The sequence below is a fragment of the Cygnus atratus genome, chromosome 2 (assembly GCF_013377495.2).
Source record: "Cygnus atratus isolate AKBS03 ecotype Queensland, Australia chromosome 2, CAtr_DNAZoo_HiC_assembly, whole genome shotgun sequence".
NCBI lineage: Eukaryota > Metazoa > Chordata > Aves > Anseriformes > Anatidae > Cygnus > Cygnus atratus.
Genome location: NC_066363.1, coordinates 14,608,751 through 14,628,721, shown reverse-complemented (window position 1 = coordinate 14,628,721; position 19,971 = coordinate 14,608,751). Strand labels below are relative to the sequence as shown.

Sequence of the window (19,971 nt, the reverse complement as noted above, 5' to 3'; positions counted from 1 at the left end):
TGACATCAGCGAACAACCCTACACAATAAGATTCTGATTGATTTTTAGTTATAGTTATTTTCTATTGAAGGTACTGTGGTTTTGCATCTTCATTCAAAACTCATTTTGTGGTGCAGACAAAGGTGTGCAGAGACGGGAGCAAATTCCTAGCTAGTTTGAGTTGATAATGCCAAGAAGGTTGGCAGGTATTATTCTTGCCACAACTTTGAAATATCCCCTAAAACTGAGTCCTAAAATTTCCCATCACATAATACAATGATGGGAAAACTGTGTATTGCTCGTGGTATAAGTGCTTGTGATAGGCTTGGAAAGGCTCACTTAGAGGAGGAAGTCTGCAAATTTTTCCTGGAGAAAAGGAAAAAATAGAGATGCAACAACAGGATTTAGATTGTAACTTGAAGAACTCAATTAGGAAGAACCAAGAATGATAATAATGTGTATACTACACATTATGGTTCTTTCATTAGTGAGTTTCAACCAGAGAAAACCTGCTGTGGTCGCCCCTGTGCCATCGCCTCCTCCGTCTGGTCCCCAGATCACCGCGCTGTGCTTTTATGTGAAGAGTGAAAGGGGTGAGCAGAAAGTGCCGCTGCGCCGCAGTGCAAGATATTAGGGGTTCAAAACTACCTGTCAGCTTCTTTAGTCTGTATCCATTTCTGACTTTCTCTTAAATCAAACTTTCAACATCTGTTGCTGACACAGCCTCATATATCACCTCCCGTGTGAGATGGAAATTCATATGTGGATCGTGTCCAGGTACCAGAGTTAGATATGCTTAATTGTAATTCAGCGTGTGTGTGTGTAATTAGCAGGGGACTTCTTGTTACACAAATCCTTACAAAGCTGGAACGGGAATCTCTCCCCCACCTTACTCCCCATCAGAACCTCGTGCAGCACTCTTGCTCGTGATTTATGGAGCTACATGACTTTTCTGTAAAGTCAGCTGTAAAACCATAAAGGTCTGCGTGGCCCCGAGGGCTGAGGAGCATCATCGCTGCTCATCAGCAGCGCTGCTGGGGCTCCTGCCCTGACCCACACAGCTGGCAAAGGAAATCTTACCCATCAACACTGTCCAGGGCAAACAGCACTGCACACAGCAAGGAATGAAAACCTACAGCATTTCTGCTGGGGTTTAGGTCAAAAGTAAACAAAAAGCCTTCTGGATTGGTTAAAAAATAAATAAATAAATAAATAAATAAAATTAAATATATATAGCCCACAGTGAGCATGGCCATCTCCGGCCTTGCTTCACTCCAGAGAAGTTCCAAAATTGTCAAAAACCCAGTTAAGGTTATTTAAGACATGAAAATGAACACTTACATCCAGCTCACAGGCCACTGTGAGGCAGCAGAAGGCACCAGGTTTGGGGTATCAACACCTAGAGGTGGAGCTGAACCTGTGTTGCCCAAAATCCACATAGCTTCATTACAGAAATGATTTAGACATACTTCTAATTGAAGCATGATAGTTATGACAACCAAAAAAGGTTAATATAATAATTTAAAAGATTTTTTTTTTGTCAGAAATGATCTGTACATACATTTTCATATCTGTATGCATAGAGTCTGAAGAAAAAAGAAGGTGTGTGAGAAGGAATATATTCTACTGCACGCTCCTGAGTTTCTCACATGGCCAAAAAAAATACAACTAACTTCTATAACAAGATAGAGTGTACACGGTCCTGAACAACTATTAAAAATGACTAACAGCTTCTGTAATTTTAATGGCACTTGTTCTTGTTTCCGTGACAGAAATATTTACTGGGATTATTAGAAACATGTTGGAACTCAAGAAACACGCTCTCATTTAAAGTGTTACCAAATCCCTGTGAGTTAATATTTCACTGAGCTCGTTTCTGCTGCTGGTGACCAAGATGAGCAAAAGAGCTAGGAAAAGACCACGTCCTGTCACCCCACACGCTCTGACAAATAATTTTAGCAGAAGGCTCTTCTGCACATGGGGACTAACACAGCTCAGAGGCAAAGCACAGGGCGTGAAGGTCTCGAGGTAAGAGCACTATTTTCCATCATTCAGCTACAAGCATCAAGCTGAATCCCCAAAGACGAATCAAGTATTTGCGTGTTTAATGAACGAGACGAAATGCCACCAACCCTCATCGGCAGGGGATGCGCAGCAGTGGGGCTGCCATGCCCACGACACGGGAGGACAGACAGCACAGCTCTGTGCAAGGAGGTGCGATGCTGTCCCTGACCAGGTAGGTCAGAGGATGGGCTGGGAAGCTGTGAGAGGCAACAGGGGACAACACAAACATGTAGGCATCAGAACAAGCTCCTTCCGATTACCTGAGTGGGGAATAAGATGCTCCAGCTGTCAGTACAAGGCGCTGAAATCTTCTCATTAGCTCTCAAGGTTAAAGATCACTTTCTGCAAAAAACCTCTGGGGTTCCCAGTAGCCAAATAGGGAGTAAGGCAATTTAGACTACACTGGGAGTTGTTAGTTAAATTGTTTAGATAATGCCCACAATGGGACAATAAAATGGAACATCTGCTGCTCTCCAAAGGGTGACGGACCAACAGACATCTTTAATTCTTCTGCCCTACTAGAAGCAGATTATACTAATAAACTGTATCTCCTTCTTTCTTAAAACCAAGCTTAATGAGCGGTAGGAGACCTAGCTGCTGCTTGAAGTTGAACAACCCTACCTGTATTTATATGTACTTCACCAAACCCCTCACAACTTCAGGGAGCCTGAATCGGTCTCTTCTGGAAATGTAGAAAACCCACCACCCCTTGGAGAAACTTTAGCAACGTTTCCCCCTCCTCCCTTTTACAGCCCTGGAAGCACGTGGTTACACTGCATGCCTAATTACGCAGCTCTCGCTTCTTTTTTTATGTCACATTGCTAAGGCTGAAGAGAGTCAAAATTATTCCTAAAAGTTCAAAACTAAGAATAAGCAAATAAGAAGAAGCTCAGCTGAGTTCAAAAAGAAATCTCACTACATGAAAGACGGTTTGTGAATTTTTGGATCAATGACTTTTCAGGCTTACCGTTGCCAATTTTCGTCACCATTTGTGATTGGTTCTAGCCCAGAGATGAAGATTGGCTTTCTTAGTGGAGATACAGTTTTAGCCAGAACTAACAGAAGATATTTACTGCAATACTATGGTATGTACATCATGCCAGAATTTGTCAGGCTCCCAGCAGCTAACTTTTCCAAGCTGTCTCCACACCACAAGCCTCACTCCTTGTATCATTCTATAATGTGCTACTACAATTTGGGATTATCTTCACAGAGAAAGGGGACATAAGGCAGGCGCATTTTATTTTACAATTATTACTAAGAAATGATTACGAATATTACTAATTTTATACTACTAAGGATTTTTTATTCTTCAAAGGTGATTAATGAGGTATTTATTGTTCTGCAACCCAAAATGCATTGATACATTGAGATGAGAAAAGGAGGGGACAGTCACTGTACATGACTTAGTCCTCCTCCACTAGTAGGAATAATTGGAGGTCTATGCTTGAACAAGAGGAATCCCATCAGATTCAAAGAGAAATTAATAGACCAGGACAGGATACCCAGAAAACCCACTGCCAGTAGCTTGCTGGACAGAAGTAGTCTGCAAAGCCACTCCAACACATTGCATTTTCCACAGAGCAGCAGAAAAATGCTGTTACAACTGATCTGCCACCTGCACCCAGTTAAGTGTCTCGTGCTCCTCCTACACGTACCTCTCTCTCCAAGGCCTCCCTGCAGAAATACAGCATAATGCCTGTCCATGGGCTGGCAACAAAGCTGACAAAAGCTCTACAGTTCTATGGACAGAAGAGAAACGATGGAAGAAAAAGATCCCCAGCTCATCAGGGCCTTTAGTCCTTGCAAGGTTCGGTAAGGGCAGCTGGAACATGGCTGGGCACCTACCTACCTGCATGGCAGGCACCCCACAGCATCACAGCAAACAACCTCAGTCTACAAGAAAACATATCCACAAGTGAGACAGGAACATGGAAGGGTCACTATCCATCCAACCACCACCATGGCAAGGGAGGAGCTACCTTCCAGCAGGAGAGCACACTAGGCTGCTCATAGATGTCACGGTCAGTAGGTGAAGGACAGCTGCAAGAGCACCATGGTGACCAGGCAGGATTCCCCTACCCAGCATGTAGCTGCACACCTGTAAGATGCTGCTGCTACAACCAAAAGTAAAAATCGCTGTTATTTTTTCTTTTTTTTAAGTTCTCCACAAAGGCTCTGTGAAATGCAATTCAGTTATTTTCCACTCTTTAAAGGAAGATGGTTATCTTGCATAACCACAAAAAGAAAGCCACAGGAGAAAAGAGCCATCTCCTGTACCGATGCAGTTATTTTTTTAACCCACCTGAGAATGATGGATTTTACGGAACAATTCTCAGTATCTTTTTTTTTTCCTTACATTAGAATTTAGAAAGCTTTCTGGTGATACAACCTCCCTAGCATATTGATTTCTTAGTCCATGTATCCTTATGAGGTTTGTACACAGCACCTGGACTCTCACAGCATACACGAGGGGAAGATGCACAGATGAGTGCGAGCAGAACATCTACAGGCTCACAGATCATCAGCTTCTCTGCAGTGTGCATCAAGGAGTCCGTGTGCTTCTAGCAGGAAAGTTTTTTGAAGCCCTTAGATCGAAATCTGAAAGTCACTGTAAGAAACTGTTCACATATATTTTGCCAAACTACAGTATTTTTACATTACACGTGGTGCTTCTGACTAAAAAATATTTTGCTGTTTAATAAAAGTAGCTATATTGAATTTCATGTAAAACATCTGAGAGCAGAGAAATAGATTATTGTTTAGTTACCTAATATTTATGTAATCTCTGAGGGCAGAGGCAGGCATTTTAGCAACTATGAGAGCTAGCATATTTAATATTCCATATCAGATGTCAAAAAATGTATCATTTAAAACAGTATCTATGACACTAGCTCATCACTACAAATAAAAAAGGCTATTTAAAACAGAGAACCCTATAACCACTCATGCAGATGTTTTTTCAGTAAATCTGAAAAGTAAATCTGCATTCATACAGATACCCATTGCATTTAGTTGGGATTTTTAACTGAATATGAAGCATATTCACTTAAACTAAAAATATTTGTCACATGTTTTTTGAAACTAAATAGCTTTTGAGAGAAAGTTCATTGCCTTGTGTTTCTTCTCTGGAATTTGTAAAGCTACTTAAAAAGTTATTAATTCATAACATAGTTCAAGTTTGTGCCTCAGAAGGACTTGGATTTGTTTATTTTTAAAACATTTGAAAATACTTTCAAAGTATGTCCAACACCCTTTGTCTTAGAGTCAAAGTTCAAATTTAGGAGCAGAGAAAACAAATCCATTGGTCACGTAACACATGTACAAAATGCAGACTTTTTCAAAAAATTTAAAAAGGGGAGCCAGGACTAAGCACATACGGGAAATCACATCTATAACGAAGGGTTGTCCCTGCCTCCCCATAACAGTATTTCTAGGAGAGGGGCTCAGCCTCAGCAGGAAAAAGCCAACAGCTGGCAAGGCTGCTCATGGAGGAAGGGCTCTCAGACGCAGGTCCAGTTTTTATCATTTCTAAGCTCTTGGAATCTAAGCATCATTGTACTTTTTGTGTGATTACTATGGCACTTCTAACGAAGGGCAGACTAAAACAAAGCAAACAGGTATATTTGCATTTTTCTGAGATTAACAAAACCCTTTGTCCAAAGCAAACTGCCTCACACGTTCCTCTGAAACACTTGGGCAATCTCAAAAACGACTCCTGGACTCGATGCACTGATCAAGGTTCGTCATTTCTGTTGTTTCCATACTGGTGGAGAGAAAAGCGACTAGACACCTCTGTGAGCTTTGCACCCCACAGCAGCAGCACCGCAGCAGAGCTGGAAGCAGTTACAGTGAAAGGAACAGGAGCCAACACCCTAACCCTAACCCTAACCTAATCCCACATGCAGATGTCCTCAGCCACCACTCGTGGTTGGCACAGGGGCAGCACTGGGAAGTTGGTCCCCTTGTCCCACTAATGCCAGGAGAGGCAGAGAGATGCTGCTCAGCGCTTCCAAAACCCGCAGCTGGGGACCTAGCCCACCCCACTGGGTCTCCGAATCCCACAGACAACCACGTCAAACAATCTCTTTTTCATTTTATAGCAGATGGAAACAGAAGACCTGGACATCATACACTTCAAATTACTAGCCTGTGGGACTCATCTGGAGATTACTAAAGAAATGAAAGCTTAATCTGCAAAAATATAGTATTAAGTTCTTTAGCAAAATATACTTTTGCAAATCTTGCTACCAAGAAAAAACAACCTTCCCAAACCTACATGGGAGGATAAAAGCCTTTGCATGAACAAAACGTGAAAAAAAAAATCTTGGATCAAAATTCACTCAGCAGCATGAGGCTGAAAAAAATTTCTCCTGATTTACTACACGGCAGTTTGCTTGTCTAGCCTTTCCAAACAGCAATATAACATTAGTGCGAGGACAGTGAGAGGGAAAATTGCTGCCTAAGTGGCAGGTTTGTCATTGTTTGACAATTCTAAAGAGTTCACTAGAAACTTCTGAAAGGAGCATCTCTAATTCCCTGAAATTACTGATAATCTGCCAATTGAATGGAGAACAATTATGAAGAAAATTGAATGCTTCCAAACGCCAATTTGCTGTATATCCTGAATTAATATTGCATAAGTATTTTGAGTCTTTTTCTGTAAAAGCAAAGGAATAATAACCTACGTCTACAGGCATTCCTGCATGGCTTTTCTCACAGAATTTTATATCATCATCATTTTTTGCGTTTTGTAACAATACTTAGCATTTGTGTGGTGCTTTACATTTTTAACCTGTTTTTCTATTTGAAAAAAATAACATTATCTGTAAGGTAAACTAGCTCTTATGCATTGGTGGTTCAACAATAAGCAGTCATGCCACAAGAGTACAAAGCCCTCAGCACAGACAGAGATATTATAAGCTGGTTTTCCACCAGATAAGTCGAGCCACACTTGCAAAACACCATTTCAGGCATTGTCACTGCTACAGCTACGCCAGCAGTTGGCCACCAAGTACTGTAAGGAGGAGAAATACTCTGGGAAGAAAGGGCTCAAGATGTCCATTTTTTAGCTGAGCCAAGCCAGATCAGTCGCTGTTGATGGGCCAAGAACGTGTAAAACATCGATGCAGGGTGTTTGGCTGCCTGGTTTTTGGGGCAGCAGCTCGGTCTCCAGTCAGTCTGACAGGAGGCCAGGACCAGGCCGCGCCACAGTGAAGGAACCAGGCGCTGCTCCACAGCCGCGGGCTGCACGAAGGAGGAACCAAACCAAAACGCAAATGCAAAAATAATGTAAAGTGAATTGTCTCCCTTTTCTCCTTAAAATAATAAAACACCAGCACCTCCAACAGAACTACTAGCTCTCTGCCTACAAACAACCCAGGGCATGGGTGGAAGTGAAAGAAGGTTGCTGGCTGTCTTGCAGGAGGAAAGGGGATTAAAACCACACAGGCAGAGAAGGGAAACGGGATGAGAAGACCACAGAACTGGCTGGAGCAGACAGAGTAATCACGGGAAGGGAGTGCAGCTGGAGAAACTGCAACAACAACAAAAAAAAGAAAACGTAAGAAAATAAATAAGAATGTTAAATGAGAAAAGCACAAGGCCAAGTATGCAAAGAATGGTTCACCTCACACACTGCAGCACCACGGCAAGTCTCCAAACAAGCCTCACAGCTCAAATCCCAAAGACACCCTGTGATCATCTTGTCAAACACCTATATAAGCCCAGGTACGCTGTGCAATAATGTCTGCATTTAGTCTTTAATTTCTGTTGGAAATACAGAAAAATATTGACTTTAATTTCAAGACTTCAGGAGACAGAGAATCCATCAAAACCCCAGGACTGTCATTTTTAAAGCTTTGCAATTCACTGAATGTCTGCTGCGTCTGAGACATCCACAGTTTGTGTTTCAGGAAAGGTAATTCAAAATGTCATCATGCACTTACACAAATCTACGATTACACACAATACCATTTTTCATTTTGTGATTAACACTTGAGAAATAACAAAAGTGTAATCATGTGGGATTATCCTTCCTTTTCATTTCTTTTAAGGGTTTGGTTTCTTTTATTTTTTTTTCTCTCTGTTTTTGGCACGGACCAGGTCTCAGATTCTAAAGATGGTTCTGCAAAGAGCAAGAAGGGGGCAGAGGGAGGGCAGAGAAACTGACTCACTTTCTTTCATAGTCATACATTATTTACATGGCTCCTAGAGTAATTGTTTATATGGCAAAGCAACATCAAGGAAACAGTTATGTATTTTTATTTGTCCTCAGGGAGATAAGCATTCCTTGCCACTAGCTCCTTTCTGCTTTTCTGATTCATGCTCCTTTGTTCTTCAGTTCTTCATGCCTTCTGTTTTCCTTTCTCTCTGTTTCTGTTCATAGGCTGATATGAATGGAAATTTTCAGTACAGAAATCTAAAATTTTCATTAAGCATCAAGTTAACCAAGCTTGACTGGCTTCTGAAGCTGGAAGTCAGCAGTGGGAAGCAGAGGAAGGAGCATCATGTCACCTGCCAGCCTTCTCAAAGGTTACACCCAGGTCCCCACACGCTGGGCACCTCCCGTTCTGCAGCTTGCTGACTACAGAGAGCACAGAGCACAAGAAGAGCCTTAATAAGTAGCCCTACCACTGCCATTGCCTTACTTTTCATTGTTAAAAATGATCCTTCAGGTGTCTTAAAGTAAATGACAGGAAAAAAAAGTGGAAAAAAAAATAAGTAAGGAAATACAATTTATATTGCAATACAGGTGAAAAAAATAATCACAGCTAAAATGAAACAAATATGTTTAATTTTTCTGGTCAAGATGGAAGCAAAACTTGGAAGTTAAGCACATCTATCTGTGAGTGAAAAGGATCTTTCTAAAGCTGTGACTTTAAGATCAAGAACCTTTTCCACAGTAAGATCAAGCCAACATGACATTTTCTTTACATGCAATACATGCCACCCTCAAGTTAAAAAAAAAAAAAAAAAGAAGCACGGCTTTCCTTACATAAGCCACCGCTTTTTGATAAAGCATAGGATGCATTACTGGATTTAATTATTTACTAACCTTACTAAGTTCTACAAAAAAACATGGTCCATGAAATACCTTCCTCCCACAGAGGTCTGAAACTTTGCATCTCTCAGAGTGAATTCTAACTATGCACCAATCTTATCTGCTTTCATGCAGAAAACACTGAAAATCTCTTGTCCTGGAACTCCAAGACATCTGCCAGAATGGGAGGTTTAAAGTAGAGGAAAACACAACCTCAATTTGCAAGGACTCAGTGCCTGGTAAACACGATTTGATTTTCAGAAAAACCTTGAAAAGCACATGTACTCAGAAAATGTTTTAAACATCTGCTGAATCTTGGGGGTGTGGGGGGGTGGGGGATTACAAACCAATAACACGAGAACAAATTAAAAATACTTCACTAAAAATATTTTTGACCCTTCGTAAAACATTCTGACTTTGAAAACGAAAAATGTAAATGAATGGAACAAAATCCTAGCCCTGTGAGAATTACAAAACTGAAGCCTGTACATGGCACATATAGCACGGCACAGATTGCTTAGTGTGAGTGAAGCTGATGTACTGCCTCGAGGGTTTGAGGAGTAATTGAATATTCATCGCAGTCCTTAACAGGAATCCCATGCGCAGAATGCACGTCCACAAAATAATTCTGGTAAAACGCAGGGCAAACAAACTTGTTTGTACACCAGCAGGCATGCAGACATACCAATAAATATTAGTGCTACAGCAACCTGCCTTAAATCTCATTTAATACAAATAAATAAATAACTAGTATGTGTTCGGCTGTGCTTTCCAAACACACTTTCCAAGAGCCACACAGCAAGCTTGGGCCAGGTGAAAGGAGCAGCTTTCGCACAGGTCGCCCCCAAACTCACAGCTGGCAACCCCAGGAACACGACTGCTCGCTCCCCGCCTCACCGAGGACATAATTTTTTTGGTGCTCATCATCTGTGGGCTTTCTGGGTTTGCTCACGGCCGCGCACTGCTGCACAGATGAACTGCCAACAGGCACACAGGGTAAACTCTTTCGCTAACACAAGAAATACGCAGACCAAGCTGCAATAAAGAAACGCCTGTACACATTCTCGGCGGTAGATTCACTGAGGTTTTCTCACCCCTCGCTCTTCTGAGGCAGGCTTCCAACAGTTCACTTCCCCTGCCCTCTGCTTACTGGGGACTCGGGGTCCCGAACCCCACCGCCAACACCGCTGGTCCCTGCCCGAGCATGCCCAGACACCCTCCTGCAGCAGCACCAGGAACTGGTTTCTCCCCACCCTTCATGGGCAGAAGAAATAAAAAAATACTTTCAGTGCAGTGCTGCCTTTTAAACAGCACAGCACAGAGCTATGGGAAAGCAGGATTATGGGAAGACTTTGTCCACTTATGTTTTATTACTTTAAAGGTGAACTTAAAGCAGAGGTAGAGATAAATCATCTACACGTACAATACTCAGAGAAATATTGCCTACTGTGTCAAACTAGAGCAGTAACTTTATACACCTACTTAAGGGATATTTCTCACGGATAAATGTCACGCAGTTCATTTGAAAAAGCAGTTCCATAATTTTTTCACTGCAGCACTCCTAGCAAGCCCTTCATTTTTATTTATTTTTCCATGAGTCAAGAGCCTAACTAAAATTTTAAATAAAACATCAAGAGACTTCACTATGCAAGACCCTTCAGATGGAAATCATTGTGAGAGTCTGGCAGTGCTCGACCTCAAATCCCTGTGTCATCTAATGAAGGTCTTAAAGATCAGAGCTTAAAATGGATTGGAATAGAAGAAGCTAACGTCAGTTTTCTATTTGGTGGAGAAAGCTTTCATAGCCAGAAAACATTTCTGAGATTTTGGTGCCAAAAAGCCCAAGAGCAGAGAGACAAACAGAGGACCTATCAAAAACCACTGAGAGATTGACTTACACATCGCACAGGGCTGGTTAACAAGATACGTGCACCTGTTCATGCTCCAGCTTATCAGAAACTGGTAAACAATTTCATTCTTCTATAATGTACTAAAAACGAACCGCTTGCATTGGTTCAAACATCATTTCACTTGAAACAGTCTCGGTAGCTGTTGCTCACCGTTACCCTCATTCTCTCTGCGGACCCGCAAAGGCATTTTGTTTAACAGCCTGTATTGCAGGGATGGCTTCCCTCCCCAGCTGCCCACCGAGAGGCTGGGCGTACCGAGAGCCTTCATCTCCCCAGCGCACACCCGCAGCAGCGGCACCGCCAGGGCAGCCACAAAGCGCCGACGCTGCGAGGTGCGCTGGGGAACGTGGTGCAGAGACACTTGGCTACACGGACCGGCAAAGACACCGACATCCTTCGGTGCTCATTAACCCCACGTCATGCCTGTTCCTCCAGGTCTTGCAGGGCCACGTGGCGTTACATTACACTTCGGGATCTGCCTATTGCGAGAGGAAGCAGAGCTGCCTCTTTACTGAGGTTTACCAACCTGGGAGTGGTACTGCCGAAGTGACTACAGACTGGTTCCAGACCCAAGACGATGACATCATTGGTTTTACCACAAATTTTCCTAACAGCTTGTTGAACCCAATTTTGCTCTGAAAAAAAGTTAACACGTGACTATCTGCGTTCATGACATTCAACCCAAATATACTTGCTAAGCATAATTATGGCTGTGCAGGAACTTCCTGGAGCCAAGTACAATTGCTCTACAGGTCACATTTTAGAAGCCTCTGGCTTTGCAAAATGCCACTTAGCTTTTCTCTTCTAGAAGTAGAAATGATCACTTTTTAAGGCAACATGGAGAAAGAAATAAAAAAGAAAAAAAGAAAAATAATAAATATAAACCCTTTTATTTTCACAGCCTGTGAATCACAAGCAGAATGGGATTCACACTGCTGCAGACACCTATTTCTGAACTGATCACCCCTGTTTCTCCCTGATCAATTGAAACCAGCCAGCGCAGCTCACCTAGGCCATACCCCATCTCATCCTGAAATAAGCTGTAAAATAGCTCAGACAAACACATCCTAAAGGTGTCTGACCTTCCCCAGGGATGAGAAAGAGGACTGCCTTGAGTGTTTAGCTCAGGTGCAGAACGTGAAGTTGTTGGTATTCATCCCATCCACTCTGCCTGCTTTGAATCCGCCGCTGCCCAGGGTTTGCCAAAAGAAGTCCCAGTTTTACTTCCCTCTGTGAACAGTGCTGATGCACAGACAGCTGGATCAAATCCCGTCATTAGGGATAACATTTTAGTGGTTGACCACAAGATTGCTTTCAGAAGCCTAGTCCCCAGGTTGTAGGCACAGTTTCCAGAAGCTAACACTTTGTGTGCTTTGTATTGATACCTTTGTACCTCCCTTTACTGCATGCAGGGAAGTAGCAGTACAAAGATTTTGTGTTAACCTAAGCACCATTTTTTGCTTCTGTTCGTAAAAACCCACACTCCCCAGCTCCCTTCCCATTTATACAATCACTTCCAGTTTCTCCAAATCCATAATTGTTGACAGAATTAATTACCTAAATCCATAACGGAGGAAAGGAATATTGACCCGGACCACAGCCCGAGCTCACATCCACCTCCAACCCCAACAGCCAAGCTCTGGCATCAGCCGGGCCGTGAAAGCCACCCCGGGGAGGTGGCCGCAGTGTCACAGAGCGGGGGACGAGGGGTCCCTGCCCGCAGAGCAGAGGGGACAGGAGCCGAGCCGCATCAGGCCGGCAGCAGGCAGCGGGCTCCTGCCTCAGCTCGGCTTCTCTGGGCTCGTGGGCTTGAGCTGGGCCTGTCGCCTCTGCAGCATTCCAGCAGTACTGGGGGCCCACATCTCTGTGGGAAAGTTCTTCTAGATTTAGGCTGGATTCTCACCCTAAATACTTAATCTGCCCCTGACATGAACCCAACGCATTTCTGAAGCTGGAGCTCATCTTATTTACACAGTTTGTTTCAGATTTACAACAAGAGACGGGTGGGAGAAGGAACAAATTTGATCTTTTTAAAGTATGAACTCAAGCAGTAAATTAATGGAGAGTTATTTCTCATCCACTCCTTCATTTCTGTATCACTGTTCAGTCCTATTCAGACCACGAGAGTAAATAAAATACAAACTAAAAACAAGCCTTTTCAACTAGCGGCCATCTGTCACTGTTTCATCCCCCTCAAAAGCACATGTCAAAAGACACAGAATTGAAAGCAACTTCCTCCTAGTAACCAGCAAGAGATGGTCTATCTCCAAAACATGTCCCCATCTGAAAAAAAGACCATGTGAGTTCATGTGCTGCAAATGCAATCGAGAGAGGAACAAGAAGATTCCTTGTGAATTTACAACAAAACCAAGCAACAACGCTCTCAACGAAGCATAAATTTGGTGTAATTAAGGATATACTTTAGGTATAATATCTTACAGCCTTGGGCGTGTGGTCAGAAATATAACCCACATGCTGCTTTGTTTTCAGCGGGGGGCGAGTGCTGCTGTTGCGCTGAAGATTGTTGCCCGGGCCTCAGGGCAACCCTGCCGGCAGCAAGGCATGGAGCCCCCAGCAGCGCAGAGCTCTTCACCAGCCCTCCAACACCCCTTCAATAAGGTCATCCCACTTAGGACTAAGTGAATCATTAAGCACATTTGACAAACTCTGCATCCTCTCCCTGTTGGCAAATTGTCTGCGAGTAATTCATGTCAGCATTGCACCCCCACAGAGACTAATGCTGGTGCCTCAAAGCAAAGCAAAATGAGAGCTGGACACCTGTCACTCTTGAGGACTGGTGGCTCTGGATATTAAGGATGCCTTGAAGCACAGTGTTTATCACATTTTAGAAAAAGTAACTATAAATACTATGCTGTTTTTTTTACAAAGAGTTGGATAAATAGGACTGTTACACCTGATCTACACTCCCACGTATAATACATGCATCCATCGCTGAAGTAAAAATAAATAAATAGCAGGATAGTTGTCTGTACCATTAAAAGGCATTTCCTACTCACTTCAAATTCATGTTTCTTTAACTTCACTGTGCTCCTTCTTGTTTGCTTACATTGAAATAACAACAACTAAAGGAGTAGTCAAGAAATTATCTATAGAAAGGGTTATTACACTTCTTGGTACATGCATGATGACAAACTCTTTCCATAAACAAATAGCTTTATCACAATGGGAACAAACCCATGGTACCAGAATACAATGAACTTCACAGCTACTCTGTGATGTTTGGTTGGAGAAAATGGCACAACATTTTTCTATACATAAAAATGCAGTTTTCTGAGGGGAAAAAACTACCTTTCATTCAAAGAAAGGGGAAAACAAAAACCACCACCACCAACACACGCACATTTCGAAACATTCCTGGAATACAGCTGTGATTTCCATAATAGCTTCTTGTTCAAGTGATCATTAAATCTATTTAACATGTCAAATCCAGACTAATATCCAACCTGACTTCTTAAACTATTCAAATTCAATACTTCACATCTTCAGAACCCTTCCTTATTATCTGTCTTGTACTATATTCTGTAGCTATGATACACAATACCACCAGGTATCAGATACAATACTATGTTTTTATTACTTCCCCTTATCAATACTCAAAGAAAAAAGCTCTCACCATATGGAAAGAAATCTTGAAATGCTCCATGACTACTAAGGTTTCCTTTAGAAAACCCAATGAGTTCTAAAATTCTTTACTATATTGCTTTTGCGATTTTTTTAATCCTAGTAGAAGCTACAGCATTTTGTTTGATGATATACAGAGAAGATTGAAGATATTAAAGGTTAATTTAGAAACTTAAGCAGTTTAAAATCCATTTGTTTTTACAAACGTGTCACGGTCTCATCAAAAACACATGGTTTTTAAACTGTTCGACAATCCCAAATTAACAGCAGAGCACTACACTTGGAGAAAACACCAACTGGAGATCATTCGAGTCAGAGCTGCGCTGCAGAGAGAACAAATTTAGCCTCATGGAAGAAAGCAGCACCTGGTACTGATATTTTGATTCAATAACTCTGGCTTTAAAACAATCACTTCCTTGACAGAGCTACGGGGATAATTGTGATAAGAATTCCTGGATGGTGAGAGCACCAGAAGGTGAGGAAACAGACATTGCTAAAGCTTCTCCTCCAACTCTGACGCATGAGAAACCTTTCTTACTCAGTTGCCAGCAGCTCAGCGCAAGCCTCAGTTTTAGCTTCTTTTAATACTATCTGACACCATAAAAGAAATGTCTGAGAAGCTGGCAACGCATTAAAAGTGGGAATGATGGTTACGAAATCTTCAGGGATTCATTCCCATTACTGCACTGGATGATGGACACCTAACATCTCACAGTGGTTCCAGTGAAGGTTTCTGACTGAGGAAACACCATGGAAAGCTGACCTGACCCCAAGCTTGTCGGAGCTGGTGGAAAACCTCCCAGTGACTTTAGCAAGCTTTGCCTATAAAGCTATAATCTTTCATTATAAACGTGGCTGAATTTGTCTACATTTAGTAAGCAGGTACTTAAAGACAACTCTATCTGATCAAGCTCCAAACATCTGGTTTTTGAAGAACGCTTCTTTCTCTTCCTCCCTTTTCTAATCTCTTGCTTCCTTGGTTCTTCAACACTTGAAAATGACTGAGTTTCCATATATAAAGCCGACTCACAGATGAATAAGGAGACAGAGAGATACAGGAACGAAAAGGTTTCTAGTGGCCATATGTAGGAAAGAGTGGTGAAACCATAATCATTTTTGGAACTGGACTAACTACGAACTTACCTCTGCAACTCTTTGACAAGTTACATGCAGAACTCCAATTTCTTAAACGAAGGCACTCAGAAATATTAACAAATTAATTCTTAGAATATGCATTTGGGATTCAATAGATAAATACTTGTGTCAAATCAGAAATAAAATGAAGTGCGAGCTTTTCAAGTTTAAAGTACTTGAAATTCACACATTTATTTATGCACTCACACCTTTAACTGTTTTGCTTAGTATTTGATTTTTTGAACACTCCAGTTGAGAGATGCTAAGAAAAGACACATATTTGCAAGGGATGCAAGAAGTGGCTGGCCCGTGGTTACAAGACAGCCCAATGGCTTAGCCAGGAACCAGACAGACCTGCTACAGGTGAGTGACTGCCTTCCTGCCTTGCAGCATAGCACATGAAGGTGCTTAGCAGTGAGCAAATGTCTCTGAACCATTCCCACAAAGACCCACTTGTTGTAGGAGGTGTAGAAAAAGCTTATTAGGCCTACAGATTACAAAAAATGTTTTTTCTCCAAGAAATGCCAACTGCCTTTCTCTTACTAGACATAAAAAGAAAAGAAAAAAAAAAAAAAGTACATTTGAAGACTTGGATTCTATCAATTTTATCTTAATTAGATAAACCAATCCTTCTGATGCTTGGTTGTAGTCTCAAAAGTACCTTCTCGTTGCTGCATTTCATCTCTTTCCAACTGGTTTACAATTTCTCCAAGTCTGGCACCACCACTGGTCACCCCAGCTTCAGTCTTCCTGCTTGCACCTACTTCAGTGAGCCCACAACAGCATTCGCCTTTGATGGTGGAAGGTAACGCCCAGATGCTCTAGCTCCAGATCCTTCTAGCCCAGATCCTTCTAGCTGTCCTGTGCAGTTGCTGTTCACTAGTATTGGCTTGCAAATTACTTTTTTCTTTCTAGATGTAGTGACTGTGCATATCTCACTCATTTCAAAAGAGTTTATAAACGTATGTAGTGAAGGCCGAACCGAAACCTTGACACCCAAAGTACTTGAAACACCTTCTTAGCTTTTAATGCAATACTCTGTATTCCAGTCCAGATTTATTAAAATACTGAACAGTCCTCAGCCTAAGAGAGTCCTCAGGGACTATACTTGATATATCCTCCTAATTTGCCATTAAACTACTGAAAACTGCTGAGAGGGCACAGAGAGATGCACAAACTCAAAGGCAAGGAAGGTCACGAACTCTAATATATCAAGTAATTCACAGTGGCAGTCTGCATGCGTGCTCTTACTTGTGAGGAATAAACCTGTTCCCATTGCAGGGCGAGAGCACACATGCACACAGGTGACCTCAGAGCAATAGGCATGCTGCTGGCTAAACAAAGAAGGGGAAGTGCAGCAAGTTATTTGCTCCTCTGCACTTTCAGCACATCTTTACGGCCAGCTGCGTGCTCACTGCATAATATTCTCATCTAGACCACTTTTGCCATACTCTCCTTCTGAGAACAGAATATGAAACTGATGTCCAGAGTGCTACTAAAATACACTTGAGCAAATACACCACCGGAGAGCACCATTTCCAGCTAGCTCTTAGTAATTTCCTAGATTGCTCTGGCCAGCACTGCAGGAGATGCTCAGCCTCCAGCCTTCAGGAGAACGTTACCGGTAGCCGTGTCAGTTCCTCGAAAAACTGGAATTGTCCTTGTTGCAACTTGTGTTTGTTGCCACCAGCCCTGTCACTTTGCCCGTATGAGAACAGTCTAACTTCATCTTCCTGATAGCTTCATCTTCCTGATAGCCTCCCTTTAGATGAAGCTACAGAAAGATCTCCCATCGCCCTTACTCTTCTGTACTCTGAACTGGAAAAAAATCAGTCCTTTCTGACTCTCCTAATATATTTCCCAAATAATGTTTTATGTTTAAATTGCTTATTAACTGTAATACTGAATCATTCAGAGACTTGTAACGTATAATCACACCGAGACCAAGAACTAAGACCACCCTTGGTTATTTGGTAGAGCAAAGTAACTTAAAAGGAGTACTAAACAAAGAGATGGCCCTTTTCACAGTAACTCACGTAGCTGAAAAGGAATTTTATTTACAATATTTAAATGCAGTACTGTGAAACAAACAACTTGGTTCACAGGCAGTGCACCCGCTGCTGAACTGTCATTGCCTGACATCCTGTCTTATCTGCCAAATTGCTCATTAGGTTTGGCAATTTTCACCTGCGCCTCGAGTTTATATTTCAGCAGGGAATAAACATCAGTCTGCTTTAACAATCTTTTGCAGCGAGCTTCCAACCTCTTCTCAGAAAGCACGCAGGCACACACAAAAAAACGCCTTGTTTACAGTATGCTTACAGAAAAAAATGCAGCTCAAGGGATGAAATACAACAACGGGAAGTTTAACTTAGGTTACAGAAAAACAGTAAAAGGAGAAAGAGCTAGATGAAAGGCGTAAACCAACTGCTCGCCTTGATGAACTGCCTTTTCCCAACGCAGAATAACATTGGGGGGTATGGGCCAGCATCATTTTTGTTTCCACATTTAGACGGGAAGATTCAATTTGATACAACCCCCCACGTGCAAAGTCCAGGTTCTGTTTGTGCACGGGAAAAGAGGGAAGCCGGAGGAATATTACTTTTCCAGCTGGACCTGATCTAGCTAACCTTTCCCTTGCTGGTAGAGGAGAGGTGGCGTGATCTCTAAACAAACAAAAGGGCTGGCATGGCAACCAGAACAAAGAGACGAAAATCTCAGCAGGCCCCTGAGCCCCAGCCCGAGCCGCTCGGATCCTGCCTCCGCGCGGGGACCGCCGCCGGCCCCCCGGGTGCAGGTGAGCGGCAGCAGGACGGCACAAAGCCGGGTGGTTGTGCATCGGCTGCCGAGAGACAGAGCCCAGCCTGCGAGCAAAAAGCACCAGAGATGTGAAACAAAATGTCTAAAATGCTATAAACCAATTTCAGGCGGAATACTGTTTTTCATTTGTTAGAAGTAAAATATTCACTGCCAACCCTGCAATTAGCTAGAAAATTACAATAATTACAGCAATTTTGTATCCCATCTCCAATCCAATTAATAGATATATGACCTTGTCAACATGTAATAATCAGGATCTGCATCTACCACAAAACTGGATGGGTTTTATTTGCTGAATAGAACTTACACAGTAAGAAGATAATTATTTGAAATACTGAGAATACCATTTGTATGCTATGCTTCACTTCACAAATTATAAAGGAAATACAATAGGGATATTATTTCCATTTTCAATGTATATTTAAATGAAATTCTTGAAATAGTTGGGTTTAATATGGGATAATATTACTGGACTGGGATTCTAAGCCTGTGGCTTGGAACATTTACAAACAAAATATATCTAATTGTCAACATCAAAAAAAAAAAAGCATTAGTTAGGTAACAGAACATCTCTGATTTGCAATAACATTTATGACAAATTGTTTCACCCATTTTATTTTTGCAGGATTTTATTAAAAGTGTCAAAAGAGCTGTAATGCTTACCAAGACTTTTAAAACTCTTATGCATTTCTACAGACCTTTGTATTAATGAGTTTCAAAGCACTTTTTGGTCCTTTTAACAATCAGTGAACTGGCTAAGTATTACATGCATTCTCCAGAATGACACCAAAGATAAGTGAGCTGTCCAATATATCACTGAATTTTATCTGCACTATATGTATTTGATGCACCAGCATCGACATACGGAATAATACACCAGATAATCAAACTAAGGAAAAAATGTCTGTGTATGTATGTATCTGCTCTAAGCCACCCTGAGTTGCAAACCCAGGAGGACAGCTTTTTGGCTTATTCATAAAAATGAAACGTGCATTTAGCAGTGGTATACTCTAACAACAGCAAAACTAAGGGGCCCTGAAATTCCAGGATTTTTTTTTTATTATTATTCTCATCTGCCATTTATCCTTTCCCTAATTTAATTCTGTGTTACAGTGAAACATAGTCATAGCTTGAAACGATACACGTTCAAGTCTCTGTAAGCTAACTCTTAAATGTTATTCCCTTATTTTTTACAGAAAACGCTCTGGTACAAAATTCCTCAAACTTTAAATAGAGAGTTGCAACTTTTCCATTTGTGTTTTTACCTGATTACTTAAACACATATTTTATCCATTAAAGGAACACCTACAGAAAAGTAATCTCTTGGGAATTACAAATCATTGTTTAAAACACGATACTCGCAGAATATCGAAGGACTGA

General features: G+C 41.7%; 1 protein-coding gene across 20 annotated transcripts in view; it reads right to left on the bottom strand.

Annotated features, from left to right (window-relative positions):
* The window catches only part of PARD3 (par-3 family cell polarity regulator), a 445,585-nt gene that overhangs the window by 277,035 nt on the left and 148,579 nt on the right, over window positions 1-19,971 (bottom strand). The gene's annotated exons all lie outside the window — the stretch shown is intronic.